General features: G+C 47.1%; 2 protein-coding genes across 2 annotated transcripts in view; one reads left to right on the plus strand and one right to left on the minus strand.

Annotated features, from left to right (window-relative positions):
* The window catches only part of OAT (ornithine aminotransferase), a 73,256-nt gene extending 72,035 nt beyond the window's left edge, over nt 1-1,221 (minus strand). Inside the window, exon 1 of the mRNA XM_069863554.1 lies at nt 1,214-1,221. The gene's annotated coding sequence lies outside the window, so the exon portion shown is untranslated. The remainder of the gene's footprint in view (nt 1-1,213) is intronic.
* LHPP (phospholysine phosphohistidine inorganic pyrophosphate phosphatase) overlaps nt 1-20,289 on the plus strand; it is a 74,576-nt gene that overhangs the window by 40,626 nt on the left and 13,661 nt on the right. The gene's annotated exons all lie outside the window — the stretch shown is intronic.

Genomic DNA, 20,289 nt, shown 5'->3' on the forward strand with positions numbered 1-20,289 from the left:
TGCAAAGGATTGGTAGACTCTCCCAAGAAAGACCCAGGGAGAGCAATGGGAGTTACAGCCCAGTGCTTCATCTCCCAGAAAAGGTGATGGGAAGGGGGTTTGTTGCCTCTGCCTGCACCTCCCATGCCTCAGGCAGAGCCCTGATGCCCCTGCACCCTGAGTGGGGCTGGCATCACACCCATGCCACAACTACTCCAGCATTAATGGGTGAGAAGCTGAAGATGCTATTGCCTGTTGATGAACTCTTGCCTGTTCCTGGCCTAACTTGGCATTTGTGGTCAGGGCTGAACCCGAGCTGGAAGCACAGCAGAGAAGGTACTTAGGTCACTCCTTAGTTTGCAAGTGTCCTGGAGACTTCTGCTTTGATAAATAGAAGATGACTCTCCATGAACTGTCTTCCCTTTTCATTTTGATCATGCTGTGGGTAAAGAGTAGACTATTGCATAGCCACGAGTGCTGTTGTAGTTTCTCCCGCAGGACGTAGCAAGATGTTCCAGGACAGAAAGTTGAGTGGTGCTGCTACACGTCCTTGAGAGGGCCTGGAGGCTGTTCAGGAGAGCAGACTGCTATGTGGCCGCAGCTCATAGTGTCTCCTGCACTTTGAGAAAATGGTCATGTGCTTCAGAAGAAGCAAAAAATGTCATTTTTTTTGTTTGTTTCTTGGGGTGAGTTGCCAAGCCTACGTGCAGGCATGCTGGAGGACAGAGGGTTTGTCTGTCCCAGGCAGTTTTTAGCCAGGATCTGTGCTCAGAGCAAGGCCACGGCAAAAATCTTGTCTAGCAGAGAGACTTGGCACAACTTTGCTGGAGCTCAGAAAAACAGCAGATCTGCGTAGGGATAATGCATTTTTTTAATGGATTAGATTTGAAAACAAGATTAAGGCCTTCTGAAGGCTTCGAGATGGCAAACAGAAAGCTAAGCCAGGCCCATGAGTGTTTCTGTGGTGTAGTCAAAGGCAGTGCTGGAAGGTTTTTGGCACTGGCAGCATGTTTCAGTGTCTGCTGGTGCCTTGGGTGACCTTCGAGGCTGCAAGAGGCTGCCAGGCTGCTGCCCACCAGGGCCAGGACCACCTGGGAGCTTCCAGATGTTCCCCTGGCCTCTGCCTTGGGTTGGAAGAAAACAGCATCCTCTAGGATGAGCAGTCCAGCAATGCTGCTTTTAAAACATACAGGCTGCAGAGAAGTGGGAGAGCAAATCATTGGAAACTTAGCACATGCCTTTTAATGCAGAAACTCAGCCTATGATGTGGGTGCAAAGCCACCAACACCAGCGGCTAAACCCCATTCACAAGGGTGAAGCTGGCCTGCGTCCTCCAGGTGCAATGGTCTCACAGTGTCACACAGTGCTGTGTGGTGAGGGAGGAGCTTACTTTCCAGGAAAAAATGATGAAAGGTGCGAGGCAATTCATCTCTGGTTATCCTGTTCAGCACTGAAGAACATACATTATGGGAAAAAGGGGGAGTAGAGAAATGAGATTGAAAGAGAACAAACCTGATGCTTTTCAAGAACAGATCAGAGTGGATGGGGCCATTCAGGTGTTATCCTTGCTTACAAGAGCTGAAAGGGTGAAAGGAGTGCTTGAAATGGGAGATAAGTGGGACCTCTCAGGATGACCCTTTATAACGTGATGAATAAATATTTGGCAGGCACCTGAAGTCTTACCATTAGTGTTCTTTGTAGAGAAGGGACAGATGGGCACGCTTTCAGAATGCTGCTGTGCAACCCTGTGCCCCAAACATATTCTTCACTTACAGCTTCATGAAGGTTTATTTGCAAAATGACCTGTTTGACAACACCTGGGAACTTCACCCCAGTGACCGGTCCACAGCCCTTAGCTCCTGCATGCAGCCCCAGGAGACAGGCAGAATTTGGCTTTGTGTGCACTGAGGAATGAATGAATAAATAAATAATCCTTCCTGGCCTATGCAATTCACCACTTATAGTAATGCAACAAAATCCCGCATTCTGGTTTTCAGAGAGCTAGGGGTGGCTAGGGCAGGGGGAGGGAAGCCTCTCCATCACTGGGCCTGAAGCTTTGTCCCAGGCACCCAGCGAAGTGGGATGGGACAAGCTAGAAGGAGCCTGTGCTCTGCAGAAGCCAAAGGGAAGCATCCAACAGCAGCTCCATTTTGAGTTACCCATATCTGGTTTCCCCATCACTCATATATATATGAACAGAAAGGCCAGAAGGGCTCGATTTTGTGCTGAGGCTGCGTAAGGACAGCAAGGGAGCCTGTTCTTTGGCTCACAAAATGATTTGGATGCTGTCTCATGGACTGACATGGTTCGCCACTTGTGTTTTGCCATCGGTTTCAGGGAAGTCTGGAAGATTCACCTGCTTGTTTCAGTGGAGGCAGCACATCACCTGGCTGGATGCTAGGCTCTGAGACGATGCCACTTTATGGCCTAATTTGCCAACCTCATTTTTACCTCAGATTTTGCAGAGATTCACATGGAAGTCTCCTCTGTGGTTGTGCCAGGGAAGTGCAGTAAGGGCAGGCGATGGTTCCAATCCAGGTGTTTCATGACAGGACACTGAGAGCTCAGCGCTGGCCATGCCAGGGAGAAGGATGCGTGAGGACAGGGTTGTGTCAGAATTATGCTCAGAGAATTTACACCTCCCTTCTTGCATGCATTATGAAATGTCAGAGGTCTTCTGTAAGGGGCTGGGTTTATCCTGCTCACTTAGCTTTATATAAACTTTTCAAAAGCAACATTTAATTTAATCATTTTAGTACAAGAAACATCAGCTCTCCTTCCAGTTTCACAGATACTTGATGCTGTTGGGAAAAAGGAACTCAATTCAGCATTGTGAGATGCTTTTTGTTGCTTTTTATGGGTATATACATGTGCCCAGGTTCAGTTTTTCTCTGCCAAAGTGCATTTCCTTTTCTTTGTGTTGTTTTTCTTTTCCTTTTTTTTTTTGATATCTAGTTTACAGGACTGTGCAAGCAGCCATCCCTGGTTGTTGCAGTCAGTTTAAACATTTAAGATGTTATTCATCTCATCTGTTTTCAGTGGAGCACTTAAACGTTTGCTCAGTTTTAACATAGCCTTAATCTTTCTAACCATTGCTGTCCTGAAGTCCTGCTTTTGCCCTTAGATTAGATTGAATCATCTCCTCCTTAAGCTTGTCTTTATTTCTTGATGAGTTTGCAGGGTATTCATTTGTTTGGACGTCGCCACTTCTGGCTGCAGGCTCACTCCTTTCTGGGGCTGCCAGCGTAAGTGATGTTATCTTAAGCTAATGTGTTCACCTTTCAGCATCTTCTGTCCCTCCAGCTCCTGGCAACCTAATAGGCACAGGACTTAGGTTTACTCTCTGCAGTATTCCCCTTGGTGCTCCCTCCTCTTTGCTGGGTCTGTTGGGTATCTCTCTTCTCAGAGGCAATGCCTGCAATGTTGCCCTCACTCCAACCCTCTCTGCCTTGCTCATAAGCTCATACTGTGGGCTTGGCCCTCAGGCGAGCAGGATTTTTAAATCAGCTTCCAAATTCTCATGTGAGCTCTCCTCCCTCTGCTAATGCAGGGCACACCGAGGTGTGCCTAATCAAGGACTCTGTATTACGTAAACACCAGCTGCTAACTGGGTTAACACGGCTGGTTAAGACGAGCAAAAATGAGGTTATTGCAGAACTGAAGAACCCACAGATACCGTGGCACTGCTGTGGCAGTGCTCCCCAGCAGTGGAGGGGTGGCAGGGCGGGCTGAGAAGGGCTCTGCTGATCCCAGACTGTTCATTTGGGATAAGAGGTGACCAGAGCAAATAAATTGCTGTATCGTAGCCTGGGGCAAGACCTGTGGGTGTGTTGTGGGTGTTCCAGCACCAAGACCAGAAGGGTCTGCAGCATCAGATTTGTTGCAACAAGTCGCACATCTCTGTTGTATGTTGGAGGAGAGGTGTTGCTGCACAGCTGTGCCGAGTACAGTTTGCTTCAAGTGTGACCAGAGAGAGGTATTTTGGTGGCAGGAAGCCTTCAGTTCAGACCAGTTTGTGTGTCACCTCATGTGCTGCTTTGTGACACCTTGACTCATAACCGCAAGCTCTTCCTGCGCTCGCACTTCTTCCTCCCTGGCCCTGTCTTTGAGCAAATGCTGCTGTGACAGAGGCCCCCCCCCCACCCCACTCCTCATGGCCAGGAGACCAAAAAAGAGCTGCATGTTTCCAGTTCTCCATGCAGCTCCGCCTGTCTGTCCAGGGGCAGCCAGGTTGAAGGGTGATTTACTTTCATCTGCTGCGCTCCAGCCCAACACACTTCTGCTGGAGCAAGTGGCTGGATGTCTGGCCTGACAGTGCTGGAGCACCTGGAGCAAAAAAGGAAAGCCCTGGCACGGGATTTAAATAAATGATGCACCAGCCTGCCATGCTTTAGCTGTCCAGGTCTGCCTGGTGATTTTGGGACCTTGCTCCCCTTTGGAGTGGCATTTCCCTGCCGAGGATCTCTGGATGGCTTGGAAGCAAAGCTCTTGCAGGAAGAAGGGTTCTGAAGACGGGCAAAGGTAACAGTTGGGAGAAAAGGAATCACAATTACTTTAAAATAGCTGTTTGATGATTGAAGAGGTCTCAGGAGTGGTGGCTTTTTGGCTTTGAAAATGAGGAGCTTCTGATAGGAACTGGGAGGAGAAAGCAGCAAAGAGCACAAGCAGCAAACAGCTTTCTCCTGCCTTAGGCAGCATCCAAAAAAAAAAAAAGGGAAGGGCTGTGTGTTTCTTCTTAAAAAAGTGCAGAAACAGGTGCTGCCAAAGGAATGGAAGAAATTAAGTCTAGCACTTTCCAGGAAGAATGTCCTGTTTCCAATCCCCTCTTCATTTGGCATTAAAAAGTTGAATTTAAGTAGGTCAGTTCCTCCTACGGCTGTAAAGGCGAGAGCTGTAGCTGTAGCACAGCACAGACAAGAGATGCAAGCCCTTCCTCTCTGAGTCCTGATCTCCAGGACTCTTGGCATTTCAGCCTTGCGGTCTCTTGAGTTCTGCTTTACTTCTCTGATCAGACCTTTGCTTGGCCACTACTGATACAGGAATGCTGAACTGCTTTTGCCCTGGCACCTGTGTTATTTGCTCTTTATCAATCTGTTGTACAATAGTGATGACCTCCCTGCCCTACACTTTGTGCCCAAGAGCAGGGCAGCAAATAGGACAGCAAATGGTGTGCAAAACGTGTTTGCACTGGGTTTCAGAAATATGAGCTCCCTTACCTCTTCCTGAGCCACTGGATCAGAGAGGACTGAGGAAGTCAGGATTTATAACTGGAAGACAGAGCAGAGGCAGCATGCAAATAATGGCCTGGATCTAGAATCCAGCTATTTCTGAGTGCACAAGAAAATTTTATCTGGATGCATGGTTTAGAGTAACATGAGTTCCACTTGGATGAAGAATCTAATTAAGTGCTGCAGGCTTTAGACAGCACATTAATATTTCCAGCAATTTGACCCCAAACAGCTATTAAAACTCTTTCTGATGCCTGATGTATATTACACGTTTTTGTTGTAATTAGGACAAGATTGTAATCCACACTTCACTAAAGTTCATTACACTAATAAACTTAATATAATCAACAGTTCAACTGGTCATTAGCCAAGTAACTCCACTGTAGTTCACACTTACAGAAAACTTTTAATTGTGCACCTGTCTTTCACAGCGGGTGATGAGGACAGCGAGGCCTTTCTCCCTTGTGCTGCTGATGCTTAAATCAGGTTGCAGACTCTGCACTGTGCCTCCTTAACTCATGACCAGCTAATCTGCATTTGCAGAAGTTGGTTAGGAAAGGCAGCAGCTGGCCCAAAGACACCCAAACCCAGAGGCCTTCACGGCATGGTCCATCCTTTCCCCAGGCAGCCAGCTGAGCTGGACGGGGCTGTGTGAGCATCACAGAGACTGGTCCAGACTGTGATAGTGTGGGTCAGCTCTGGCCAGGCATGCACAGTGGGTTTTTGGTGGAAAATGGAGCTGTAGGGACAGTTTTGCTCCCCACCATCTGCTGAGACCTCACTTTGGCCTTCTGTTGTGCCTGGGCTCCTGTGGCTTTCTTTGCCCTTGTCATCATCCTGACTCGGGTGGGATTTCCATGCCTCACTTCGGTGCAGCATCCTGGCATAGCACAGCTAGAGTTCTCAGGGACAACTGTGACTTGTCGCTGAGCCACAGGGAAGGTGAAGCGGTGGATACTATTCTCAGCTGGCATGAATTCACAACAGTTCCCAATTCAATTAGTGTTGTCAGCCAAGCAGGATCTGTTGCAGGGATGTTCATGGAGATGTCCAAGTGATGCATGGTAATGTTTCATCAGCTTGGGACCAGCCGTGCAGGGAAAGGATCACCGGGGGAAGGACAGCCTGAGTGCCAGCCTGTGCCGTCGAGGACACACCAGCAGTGCCCAGGGCTGGTGCCACAGGGTGGTTGGGTGGACAGGTACAGACACCCACACCAAGCACTGTGACGGAAGGCGTGGAAGCCAGCGAACAGCACTGGCTCTCGCCCGGGCTGTGGCAGCAGGCTGTGCCTTTTGCACTGGCAGCCTCTAGATCTTCTCCAAATTGTTTGTCTGTAGATAATAATGAACAGTCCCTTTATGCTTAGTAACTGCATGGTGCTGGTTTTGCCTGCCTGAGAAGAATCAGCATCGCTCCTCAAAGGGACAGAATTATGCTCCCTTTTCCATATGCAGGCTGCATAATTCACTGTAATTTTATTATCTCTGTGCACTCAGAAATACACCACATGCCACTTCTGTAAGTGGTGAAGATAAGAGGCTACACTAGCATGGATTTTCTTTAATAAGATTACTATATGATAATAGGCTACTAGAATAATTTAGCTCCTAATGATTTTGTTCTTTCTTGCTTCCACATGATCAAGGGCAATATGCATTCAAGTTGCAGAGGCTTTTTCAATTATGCAGCAGTAAGTATATATTTTATATAACAGCTTTAATACTCAAAGGGAATTTCTGTTTTGGTGGGAAATACTTACTCAGTGTTGTCATTCCCAAGTCTTTGTGTGTCTGAGACCACACCGGCACATGGTTGAATTTCTGCAGTGAGCTGCTGGTGTCTTTTGTGGGAAAAGTCCAAGTGTTGAAACAATGTAGCCAACCAGGCTGTCTGGAAGGGGATCAATCTTGTAATACTTTAATCTGATTTAAAAAAAAAAGTAAAATTTGTAAATTATTTCTTCATGCGGGTGAGTTGCCTAACATCAGGCATTCAAACTGGAAAACGTTGCCTCGACTCGCCTGGGGCCTCAGTGTCCCTGTCAGTAAAGCAAATGAAAGAGGTATTGGATCTAAACCTGCCTCAGTGGGTATCCCAGCCAGTTTATATTGCACCCTGGGAGCACCACGAGATTGAGTTCCCTAATGTTTGTAAAACTATCTAAGATATTTGAAGAAAGAGTGCAAAGTCTTATTGTAACATTCCCAGTGGCAGTGCTGGGTAATGGCCATCACCTGGATTATATCCGGTCTTGGGAGAGCAGAATTTCATTTGTGATCCTACCTGGCACTGAAAGCTGTTCTCCCTTCACAGTGAAGTTGGTTTGACCTTCAGTGCTACCTGAATCTGCTCTGCTACACTGCAGCCTCCCTGGAATCACTGCTGCTCTGCCCTAAATACGGCTTCATTTGGCCCATTTGGAACAACTGCTCTTCAGTTTGATTTGTGTCAGTGCAGTTCCTGACACAGGCAGGGAAGGTGGAGGCCTGGTGCCGCACGTGTTAATCAGAGCCGAATGTCACTTTGCAGTTCATAGATGGTTTGTGCAGACTGGAGCAGAAGGAAGCAGAGCTCTGCAGCAGAAGGCTTTTGAGGTTTGTTCTGGAAAGGCTTGTGATTGAGCATAACATGCTCCCCCACCCCATGGCCGTGTCTTCATGGCTTGTGTAGTGTAACCAAGAGAGCAGAATTCACAGCAGCTGGCAAGTTGTGCCAAAATTTTTCCCTTCTTCAAGGACCTTTCTGGGTCCACATGGAGAAAGGAGAGAGATCTCTGTGCATCTCATGAAGCTTTGGAGCTATATAAGGATGAGGAATTCACAGCAGATGGTGTTTGCACCAGGATCATTTGGTATACGGCTGCTCAAGCTGGGCTTGGTGGTGGGCATGGTGGTTTTCACTTGGGTGTGGTGGTGGAACACTTAATCTAGGTGGGGCTGCAGGTTCAGAGATGGGTGGAGAGCACCAGTGTTTCAGACACCGCCTCACTCTGCTGCCTGGTGGGAGTTGTATAATATCCAGCGCTGGGAAACTAATAAGCTGCCTAAGCTCTGCCTGCACCAGGTCTGTCGATCCTTTTCCAGCATATGGGGAGTAGTAGCAGAAATTTTCCACTTGATGAGGCAGTGGGGTCGAGGGGTCTGGGAACCAGGAAAAGATCAGATGAGTTTTCCTTTGCAGTGGCAAAGGCCTTTTTGGTGGCAGAGGCTGGTAACTGGGAGGATTTATTGGTTGTATTCTTCAGCTGCTCCTCTGACATCAACTCCATGCTGAACCCTTAGATTAGGAGCTGAGTTTTCATTTGTACTCACAAGGCCTTGTTCTGCAAGCTAAATCAGAGCCTAGATGGCTTAGGAAAACCCAGAGAGCTCCAACCGGAGAGCAGCTCTTGCCACACACGTTCCCATACTCTTTCAGCAGGCTGAGGCTGCTCTGCCAAGTGTGATTTCAGAGAAAGCTTGGAAAGAAAGTCCAGCCATGTGTGTCATTCTTTCTTCAGAAAACTGGTGCCTTTGCAGTGGGCAGAATAGCTGAGACAAAGGGCTTTTACAAAGTTTGGAGCTGGGCTTTGTGCATCCTGCTTCCCTTCTTCCTAGGATGTGTCTTCTTCCTCCATGAGTCACCCCCTGGATGAGAATAAGAGACTTTTTAGGGCAATGAGGGCAAACCAGCAGAAGTTGGCTCTTCAGAGCTGTTGTGCTGTGGTCGGTTGTTCATGGATCTGCAAGCGCCTGTTGTCTCTAGCCTGGGGAGTTCAATCCCAAAGAGCTCCAGCGTAGTCCAAACTGAATTGCTTCAGCGTGTTTGTATGCATAGCTGCATGCTGTGGCTGCCTGCCACCCCTTGTCAAAGGTGGAAACATGTCAGAAGTGCAGCAGTTTGCACGTATATGAATACTTGGTGCTTGTGTGTGAGCCACAAGCCGTGCCAGTCAGCATGTTAAAATATTTCCTGAAATTTGCTGGGAGGGGTGGATGCTCAAGGGCTGCAGGATTTGCCTTGTTAGAAGTAAAACAGCGTGTCCAAGGAGTCAAACCTCTCCTGCCACGGTGACACCTCTGCGTCTGGCCACAGCCCTGCAGACCCAGGAGGCGCCTCTGCTCTCAGGCATTGCTCTGACACTGGCCTTGGGCTGAGAAGGGGCTTTGGGGTCCTGGATGCTGCTCCCTGCACTTGCATGGTGCTGTATTTGAACACCTGAAGACCTCAAAGGTGGCTTTACAGGAGTCTATCCAGCCTTCATCTTGCCCTTTTTACTTTGAGCAAACACCCCTCGTCTCCTTCGCCCTTCTCCTGTGAGCTGTTTGCTCCTGGAAGGCTTCTAATTAAAGCCAGATTATTGGTCTTGGCCCTTCCTGTTAGCATTTTGGTTTGGGGTTTTCTTTTTCTAAGTCCCTTTAAAATGTCTAGATAGATGATATCAAGGTTAATTGTTAATTTGTTTGTGATGGAGGAAACGTTTTCACACAGTGGCTCAATGTTGTTGGAAGAGAGCAAAATTAATAGCTACTCACTTAATCCTGATTAAACTGGCAGCTGGGAGATATTGATCAGTGTGTTCACAGCAAACTATACCTCTCTAATTCACAGGGTGAACAAGCCTGCTGACTGCAGTCACCTTAAGCCTTCCCTGTTGGTAGCTTCACATGCTGGGCAGGCACCTGAACCTGAGCATCGCTTGTCCTGCTACCCAGCAGAAGGGCTTTGCGGAGGTTTGGCTGCACAGGCAGGGCCAGGAGGCGGGTACAGCCAGGTTGGCTTTACCTCAACATCTCCTAAGACTGTGGAGCAGTCACCCAGGTGTGGCTGTCCCCAGGCAGAGCACGAGGAGCCCTCTGCACTGGGAACCCTCCTAGCCGCTGCCGCAGCCATCAAGTGGAATGTTTGAAGAGGATCACAGTGTTTCATATAAGCCAAAGAATCTGCCCTGAGAAGAGTACCCAGGGAGGGTTAGCAGCAACTGATTTTAGGGGTTTAAATAAAAAACTGGGCTCAGCCAGAATGGGCACAAGCTTGGACCTGGTTCCAGCTTTGCTGATGTTTCCAAATCCTGCTGCTTCCATGGCTATTGGTCGTTCTCCCCCACTCATCCTTTTTATTTTTGATGTGTGCTTTCTGGGGACAGATAAAACCTCTGAACCTCCCTGTTTGATCATGCCCTCACCTTCAAAGTCTTAAACCAGAAAGCAATTTGGAGGCTGCATAGAGAGGGGAGAGGTTCAGTGAGCCCAACTGGCCTGCTCAGGTGCTTTATTGTTCTCACCAAACACATGTTCCACATTAGAGGCCATTCATTCTTAATGCATCTGCTGCTAGGGTGTCTCCAAACAGAACAGAATGCTTTGGGTTGGGCCTACCTTTAATATCCTCAAGGTCAGTGCATTTTTTGGACCTCTGGCTGCTGCACTGTGGTCAGGTTCCTTTTTTTTCTCCAGTGCACGAGTTAATACAGACCAGATCTGGAAATACCTGGAACTGCTTTCAGCCTTCCAGGGAAGGAGGGGGGCTGCTGGAGTGGATGGGGGTAATACAGCAAGGCAAAGGAGCAGCTTTCTGGAGGACACTCAGAAATGTACTTTACCTGAGGAGATCAGTACTGCAGGGGCTCTTTGTTATCCTTGGCAAAAAATTTCATTTAGAAGAGCACAACTCCTGCTGACAGAGGTATCAGAACCATAATGAATACCAGGTCCTGCACAGAATTAATTCTTCCTGGTTGATCTCAGTACTGATTCACCCCTCAGTACTTCTGGAAAAAATCAGTGTTTATTTCTTGGATGTCAGATAACAAACTGTTTTTCCATGAGGCTGGTGGGAGGTACAGAGTAGAAGTGACCTCTCTGATATCTCAGGCAGCATCACTGCCAAAACTGGCAGCTGGCTCTGCCTGTTCCCTCCTGTCCTCACCCTTGTTCTGCTTCTCCATCCTGGCGCTCCACTCACCTCACACTTGACAGGATGAGAGGGTTCCTCACCCTCCGAGGTATCCAAAGAAAGACATTTCTCCAGATGTTCCTCCTCATGGCACATGACAGTCCTGCAGGGATGTCCGTTGTATGCTATAAAGATAGGCACTGTTACAATCATTGTCCTTGGGCAAACAGGCTCAGGCTTCCTGTTTTCCTCATTACCCTTATTCTCCCAAATGTTCCCCTGTAGGTGCATCCACACAATAGCTGACTTTCAGCCTCCACCTGTATCCTCTGCGCTCCAGTCTGGATGATTGATTACTGGTGGACGGCATCTCTCTGGGACGCTGACCATCCTTTACCATCCATGCTGTTGCTGACCACAGGGCCAGCTCAGCCTCCTTGTGTCCATATTTATGAGATACAAAGTCATGGCGGATAACAGCTATCTGCCATAGGTGAGTGCAGCTAAGTTATTTTACAGCTGAAGATGCAGGCATAAATCAAAATGGATAAAGTGATGGAGTCCTGGCTTTATTGCAGGATGTTGCTATTCTGTGTTTCACATGAAAGTTGGTCATCTCAAACTTGTAGTTCAATTGTTCATTTGGGCTTTACTGCCTTTACTGTGCTGCCGGGGGTTGGTGGCATCAGTGTGTTCTCCTTTGGGCACGAGGTTAACTCCCAGAAATCACTGTGTTGGCAAATGTTCATTCTGCTGCTCCCCAGGGGACTTGACTTCTGTAAGTGATACTTTAGCATATTTGCATTAGAATTTTCTTCATTCCAGCCTGGGCATGCATGGGCTTCCTCTGCTTGCTCTTCAGTCATTGAGCCCACTCATCAGTGACCACAGCATTTTTTTGCACTGCAGAATTCTTTCAAGTCCCAAGGAGATGCTGGGGTGAATAGTGGGAGTGTTTGCAGGCATCCAGAGTGCTTTCACACCTCATGCTCTTCTTAACCTCTAAGCAATGAACAAGCGTCTGCGTTTTTTTCCATAACCCCTGCCTGAACTTGGTCTTTTCTTCTGTCTTCCATATGTTGCCTTGCTGGACTGAACAGACATCCCTTACTTCCTAGTCTGTCTCAGGAGAATCGCAAGTTAGCAAAACACCCTCAGTTAACCTTATCGAGTTATGTCTAAGAGCAAAACAGACCTGCCAAGCTACCGCTACCCTTCTGTGGGCAGCTGTTCCCTTCTGTGAGAGGAGAGAAGACACAGGCAGTGCTGGCTCCTCAGAAGGTGGGTTTTGATGTGCCCCTTTGTAAGTCTGACACTGATGCTGGTGGAGGAGACAGAGGATCTCCCATATCCCCACCCCTTTTCTATCCTTCGATTTACAAGAGCCTTGCAGTTACTCATTGTGTCTCCTTCTTGCTCAGTTAAACCCTGAACCAAGTGAGGCTGCAGGAAGAAAATGCTTGGGGCAAAATTGGTTTCCTGCTCAGAAGCAAGAGGCATAGCGATCTGGAGTTACTTCACAACAGCTGGTAGGACAAGAAGCCCTTGTCTGGGGGTTATCTTGCCCCAGAGAGCTTACCTCTGGGAAGATTCATCTCCTGCTCTACTCCTTGTTCTGGGACAAAAACAAGGACAGGAGAGTTTAGGCAGGTTGATATTGCTGTGGTCTGTAGGTACTTTGTAGGTAAGAAGGAAAGATCAGGGGCCCTTTACTCATGTTCTCCACACACACTGAGAGGGGCGAGAGTTTTGACCATGCAAGACATCTTGAGTCATCGGGGTGGAGCAGGCTCACCCCCTGTATTGTGGGCCTCTCAAAATACACAGTGTATTTATAAATGCAAGAAATATTTTCATTGTCATGTCTTGGGGTATCATCACAGTCACTGACCATGCCGTAGGCACATGGGTAATTTGTGTATCACGGGCACTGAACTGATGGAATGTTCTCCTACATGTTATGCTCAGATGTGCTTCCCTCTAGTTGCTTGTAAATGTGTTTGGTTACATTTGTTTTCTGCATGTGGTTTGTGATTCGGACAAACAAGTGAATATGTGGGTCAGCAGGCAGATAGGTGGTTATTTTACCGTCTGAGGCAAAGATAGATGCTCCCTTCTTTTATTATCATTCCTAGAGAGATGGAGCAGAACATTGTTTAGTTACATACCCGTGCGACCTTGAAGGTAGATCCTGATTCCGCATTATGTCTGGAAAAATCTAATGGACTCAGAATGTGGATTCATTCACAGTAAATGAGAGCTGAGATGGGAAGGTGAATTAACCATTGAGCAGGTTAGGGGTTCTGAGGGGAAATAAAGAGGCTCCTGTGATGCCTGAAGTGGGTGCATTATTTCTGCTTGTTTTACTCCTCTGCAATGTAACTGACACCACTGATGTCTCCTCTGCCTTGGGTGCCGAGTGCTTTCTGGCCATTATGAGAAAGCAGCTCTGTCATTAATGTTCCTGCATTTTCCCTTGTGTCTTGTAGCCTGATAAGGTAGCTGCTTGTTGTGATTCACTTATTGGGCAAGAAGAGGCTTGGCCTGTTTGAGCAAGGGTTGGACATCTTTTGTCAGCTAAAGTTACTGCTTTCCTTAGGGATTCAGGCTGTTGGTCATGGTGCTTTGGAGTCTGGAGGAAGGGGATCTCCAGGACTCCAAAGAGAAGCTGGAAGTGTTGGAAGAAGCAGTCACTAAGAGTTTTCTTGCCCTTGTCTTAGGAACAGTAAGCTTTGCCAGGGTGGAAGGTTGCAGTAGGCTGTAATTACTGGCTGCAAAATATTTACAGTAAGCAAGGAATGGCTGACTACCTTTAATTCCTGGCAGCAGGTCAGTTCCTCAGGGGCCATGACTGTAAGAACTTGCTCTCAGGAGCATCTTCCATCCCCCTGTCCAGGGAGAACTAACTGATCTGTTGCTGGTCCAGGGGTTTGCACAGGAGTAGGCGAACAAGAAGGAAGGAGAAGCCAACACGAAGCAAAGTGACATACCTGAGGTCACGCACAGGCCAGCATGGGGCAAGAGTGCATTCTCCATGTTCTTCCTTGCTTCGAAGACTCTCTCATAAACCCCAGTAGCAATAAAATGAAACATGGGTTCATACTAGGAGAAATGGTATTTGGAGCTGCATCAACTCAAGATCAACCATGGAGTCACTGTGGCTCAGTGAAAGCCCTAGAATTAGTGACTGTTGCAAAATTGATACATTTTTGCCTAACTGAATGCCAGGAAGTAATTAAATTCCTCTTAATTATCAAGACAGGAACTAGTAGGAGAGAATAGCCAGACTCTTTAGGTCAGATTGATCTTAACCCATCACCAGGCCTAGCAAAAATGTGTTTAATGAATAAATATGCTCTACAAATTAGCCTAATGATTTTTTCCTGTTGAAATAAATTGTCTTCCTGCTTTATGTATCATTTTAAAGGAAGGTAATTGAATATTCATTTTCTTCATCAATAGAGAAACAGGCATTCAAAATGTGTAATGTAAATGCTAATGTAGATGTGTGCCTGTGGGTCTCCGTGTTTTGGGGATGGTGCCAACATCTGTGTAGGGCCTGTGAGAGTGAGGCCAGCTCTTCCATAGCTGTTGGAGTGGAGATGGACACTGCTCCAACCTGGGAAAAATTCTCCTCTATTCCACTTTCTTTGTTCATTAACAATTACTTTGGAATGTTTAAAACGCAATGGCTGTTGCCAAAATCTGTGTTGTCTCCTAATTTGCTCTTAATTTCTCCAGGTTCAGATTCCAGATACGTGGCTAAGCTAAGCTTGATGATAGGAAAAAATTCTTTACAGAAAGGGTCATTGGGCACTGGAACAGGCTGCCCAGGGAGGTGGTTGAGTCACCTTCCCTGGAGGTGTTTAAGGCACGGGTGGATGAGGTGCTGAGGGATATGGTTTAGTGTTTGATGGGAACGGTTGGACTCGATGATCCGGTGGGTCTCTTCCAACCTGGTTATTCTGTGATTCTGTGATTCTGTGATAGCTACAGTTTGGTTTTAGGCAGAATTATTCCATGCACAAAGTCAGCGCCTGGAATATGCAGGGAGCTGTGACCATGCTGGGGCTATGTCTGTGGAAGTGTAAAAATATTACTCTTGAAAGAGACTAATCCTTTCCACATTTCCTGCTCTGATTGGAGGTGATTTCCTTCTTATTTTGTTCTCGGCTGTCTCGGTGCTTTGAGTCCTCCTGCCTGAGAATCTCTCCTTGAAGTGATTTTTCAGCCTAATGTGTTGTGTACACATGAAAACTGTGTGGTTGAGCAAGAGGTTTCTTGGTTTCAACCAGAGAAGAACTATATAAAGTCACCTGAAAGTGACTTTTATGAAGAAAGGCTCATATATACCATAAAAGCAACCAAGGTCTTTTAATGAGATACAAAGGGACTTGCTTTGAGCAGAAGTAAACTGAAACTGGGTTTTCCTTTTTGATTTTAGGACTTCACGTTTTAATACCTGTGGAATACAAGTGCCCATATGTGTCTCACTGGCTCTGCAAGCTTCCCACTCCCTTTTTTCACAACATGGTGTGCAGTCTCAGGGTCACACAAACTGTCAGACGCATGAGGATGTTGCTTACAGCCCTGTAGCAGCGATGAAACATCACTTAGGCTCAAAAGTGAAGGAGACTTGCATTCAGAACGGTAAGGAGAGGGTTATAAAATTATCATGCCTGCAAATTCCAGATGTGAACAATATGATTATGAAGCCTTTCCCTCTGTCCTTGTGTAAATCGACTCTCTCCTATGCCTCCTCAGCATCTGTCTGCTCTGACTGTGCAGGTTTTGCTGTGCTGAATTGCACACACAGTGTACACCTTGTGCTGGCAATAAAAGGTCTTTTGAAAAAAGCATCATGCAGCTGATGAAGCATTTGCTTAGGATTAGGTGCCATGGTTAATATAAGCATCAAAAACTGTCTCTGGCCACTGATCTGTGTCACAGTGGCCTCATAGTTCGTCTCTTCTGAAGGTGGATGTTTACCTGATTTGAGTGGCTTTTGTCCTGTTCCCTGGGCACAAAAGAAAAAGAAATACTGGGCTTTGAAAGTTGGAAAGTTATGCAGCAGTGCTAAATATATCAGTATTTCTTGGATCTGAACTCACCAGGATCCACTGTTCCAACAGCACTTCCAACACAAATGGAAGAGGCAAGTCTGCTTGTAAGCACTGTGGGGTTTTGTTTTTAAATGGGAAGGTCTATCCACATGGAAGGTTAATGGCTTTGGGAAAGCTGGAGCACAGGGCTGATTTGGGGAGTCTGCTTGTCTGCTGTTGGGTCGAGCCCTTGCGAGGTGTTCAGACTTATGTCCTCTTCCTGAGAACAATGGAGCTTTGCCATAGTAGCTGAGGAAGGGAGAGTACAAAGGTTATAGAAAACAAAACATTAATTTTTTTGACCAGCTGTGTTACAAGTGAAGTGCAGCTTATTTATACCCATGGCATACCGTTCATAAATCAGGCTCCTCTCCAGCAACGTGTTTAATGAGAACTATTACATGATTTCATGATGTACTCATAGTTACCATCTGATAAAAACCAGCACTCCCTCTGAGGACTGGGACTTTTCAATTGCAGCTTTTTATGCTTGGAGGAGGAGGCGCAGGGGAAACAAAGCCCTCAGCAGCATCAGACACGTTCTGCAAACGTCTTTGCAGGCACATTGTGTCGGGAGGATTGATCGCACACTCAAGCCCGGCTCAGAGTCGTGCAGCTTTTAATTAGGGAGACGGACCAGTGACGTGAATAGCCCTTTGGTTTTATGTCATACCTTTCATGTAGGAAATACCTGATTCTGATCTTGCTTCCATCCACCAGCATAGCTGAGGTATGTGTCACTGTGCCCCAGCCCGCAGTGCACAGCAAAGCCAGGGATCTCCAAGGCATCCACGCAAGGGCCCAGTGTGTATCTGGTGCTTGCAGAAACAGGACACATGCTGTTTGTGTAAGTGAGTTCAGGCCAAGGGGATGGTACCTGATGCATTGTGGCATCCAGGAGGCTCCCTAGCCCATGGGGGCTGCACGGGTGACCCCACGGGGGTGTCCCTGGGGAGGACATGCAAGCAGCCATGAGGGCACAGATCTGTCTGCAGTCCTCTGGAGTCCCACCAGATTTCGAGGCAGGCGAGGCTGGTGCCGTGATGGCTTCGCAGCATCCTGTAAGGGCTCCTTTGTCAAAGGCATACACAGGCATTAAAATCATGGGGATGGCTAATTCATGTGAGAAGGGTTTCTGCGAATCAGTGGGGAGGGCACTGCTGCCCAGAGGTTTGCCCTGCTCAGCGTTTAATTGCCAGTCAGAGGCTAGATTCGGCAGCTCCCATTCTCTGACACCTTCTGTCTCTGTCAGTAAAACTGGAGAAGTTCATGCTTTGTAATGAAGGTGTTTATCTTCCCTGGATTTGTGGAAAGCTCTAGGAGGCTGTTTTTTCTTACCACTTAGCTTTAATGGGGTAAACAGTTGCTGTTCCTTAGTTTCCAGCCAGATGTTGTGAATGAGGGCTGAGAAGAGGATGCCTTAATTAATCCTTTGGGAAAGCATTTGGGATTCTGGCTCGTTGTTTTGGTTTTATATCTAAAAAGTATCTTCCAGTTCAGGGTAGTGAAACTCAGATCGAAATGTCACCTTGGTTTTCAACTCTGACAGGTAATTTTTCCTTCTTTTTCAAGTGACCTGCCTCATTATCCCACATAAAGTTGTTGCCACCAGCCTCGGAAGCCTACCTCTGCAAGTATGCCAGGGCATCAGCAGCTTATGAATACCTGTGGGCCAGCTCAAATAGTTTTATTCCTTCTGTGAATTATGCATGGTAATGGCTACTGGGTAGAGAGTGTAAATGTCTCAGCAGACAAATGAAAGAGAAATTCTCTGTACATGAATTGGCTGCTTTTGGCAGGGGTTGTTGCATTTAGCTTGATAAGATACCCAACATTCGTTTTTCTGCCTGTTTTTGAACCATGCTGACAGCCTGGATATAGCACCAGCATAGAGGGCAGCCTTCAGGAAAGTGAGGTGGTCCCTGCAGAGCATCCCTGAGGGCTGTGGGTGCAGGCAGGCTGGGGCTGGGTGCCTGCTCAGCCCTCTGGGTGGCCTGCTCCAGAGGGACCCCAGTGGCAGCACTGTTGGAGGCTGGGCTTGGGGCTGGCTCAACACCAGTCCCAGCTCACAGCTCTGCTTGCGTTTTACAGCTGTGTTGAAGCTTATTACCTGGGCTTCCCTCCTGTTGTCTTCTGGAGGCCCACCAAGCTTGGAGGGCAAATGCACTGGGTTGTGTTAGCTGCTCAGCCATGGAGAGATCACTCCATTGATTTCCACCCCACAAAGCAGGCAGTACCCTTTCCTGGGGAGTAACCAGCTGCTGTTGAAATCGAGTGTGTGAGTAGCGGCGTGATGTAGCATTGAATTAAGGTTTGTCTTCAGCATCAAATGATTTTCAGTAGAGCACGATTTCACTATAGTATTTACTATGACCTACTGACAATTACCCGAGAACCCCAGTTTATTCTGCATAAATGTCGATTAAACATTTTTCAGGCCTTTTTTCATATTATCTTGTTTCTTGGAGTTTCCAGAGCTTCTGTATTCTCTGAGTGGTATTTGCAGGGTTAGCTGAAAAAGCACAAAAAAGGCTTTGTCCAGAGTCAGCGTGCTGCCATGTAAAAGCCTGCTACGGGATACAAGCTGCCATTAGCCACAGAGGCTAATGAGTTAAAATCACATTGCAGTGATGGAGGCAGAGATAGCTTTAGAAACTGTAAGAGGCTGCAGGCTGGATAGAAAAATTTATCAGAGTGCCTAGTCCTAGGCAGAAGATAAAAGCCTTGCAGCAAATCTGGCTGGCACATCACTAACACATCATTTTACTTCTAAAGGCTGGACAAGGGGCTTCCAGAATTAGGAAGTCATATTGAAGTCAGGATTCAGGCAGATGCTGCTCAAAGTCAGAATTTGCGGATTGCCTCTTGCAATTATCTGTAGTTACGGGTTTGGTTTTTTCCTTCAGTTTTTTTTATTTTTTTTATTTGCTTGTTTGTTGTGTAAGTTTTTAAGGCTGCTGTGTGCTAACCTGGATGCCATCAACCCAAGTTTTTCTCCTGTAAATGACCCCTCCTCACCTTGTGGGTGTTATTTCCCACAGGTCCCATCAGATACAAAAGAGCAGGTGCCTTCCTCAGTGTCCTTGCCACAGTGCCTTGAAATCTTTTCTCATCTTACTTAATACTGATGAATGATCAAGTATACGTAAATGTCACAAATTTGTATCAGTCTATATCAAAGACACATTACCTAGAAATTCAGGGCTCTGAAGGTGTGTGGCAAATACGCACCCATGGGGCACCCAGGAACAGCGATCCAAGGGAGACGTGCCAAGCGAATATTGTCTCCACGCTGAAAGCAGCATAGTAGTGGAAGCCTGGAGTCCACGTCAGCCTAGAGCTGGTTTCAGTGATGTTAAATAGGGGAAAATGTGAAAGTACAGATAAAGGGGGGTTGGTAGCTGAAGAGAGAAGGCAGAAGCAGAGCACAGGGAAATATTTCTTCAGCAGAATACCCAAAGTAGCCACAAGAACTCCTGAACGTTGGGGAAAACTTGGCATATCCTCCGTGTGACATCAGGGGACTGTTTTGAGATATAGGTGGGTTTGCTTTGTTTTTTACCTCAGTGTCGTAGATCTCCAAAAGGGAAGGTTTGAAAATGCTTCTTGAAGTGTAACCAAAGTGGAGTCATGTGAGTAGCAGCTGCCAGACCTGTGGGTTCACGGTTTGCACAGCCTCTGGGTTTTAGCCTCTTGTTTGGACTGAATCAATATTTTGTTGGGTTGTGCAGCAGGAGGGCACCTAGACAGAGTTTTTGCAGTGCTTTTTTTTCACCCTGCATCCTGGCTCGGAGTTAGCTCTCTTCCTCGGGATCTGCTTGCTTTTGTGCCCCATAGAGGATTCTGCACCTGACTTTGCAGAGCAGTGAAGCTGGGCACTGGTTGGTATGAGTCAGGGCTGGGCTTCAAGGGGACGTGGAGGAAAGTGTAAATGTGGATATTGTTCAGCTGCAGACAGCAGAGGTTAATATCGGTGTCCTATTCTGCTGTTGTATTGGGTCACTACAGGATGTCTCCAGCCTGTACTGGCTAGTTATTAAATTCAGATTTATGCAGTCATAAAATCTTTGCAGTGCTGCATGTGTAGTGAGCTACTCAAACGT

This window comes from Phaenicophaeus curvirostris, chromosome 9, assembly GCF_032191515.1.
Source record: "Phaenicophaeus curvirostris isolate KB17595 chromosome 9, BPBGC_Pcur_1.0, whole genome shotgun sequence".
NCBI classification, from domain to species: domain Eukaryota; kingdom Metazoa; phylum Chordata; class Aves; order Cuculiformes; family Cuculidae; genus Phaenicophaeus; species Phaenicophaeus curvirostris.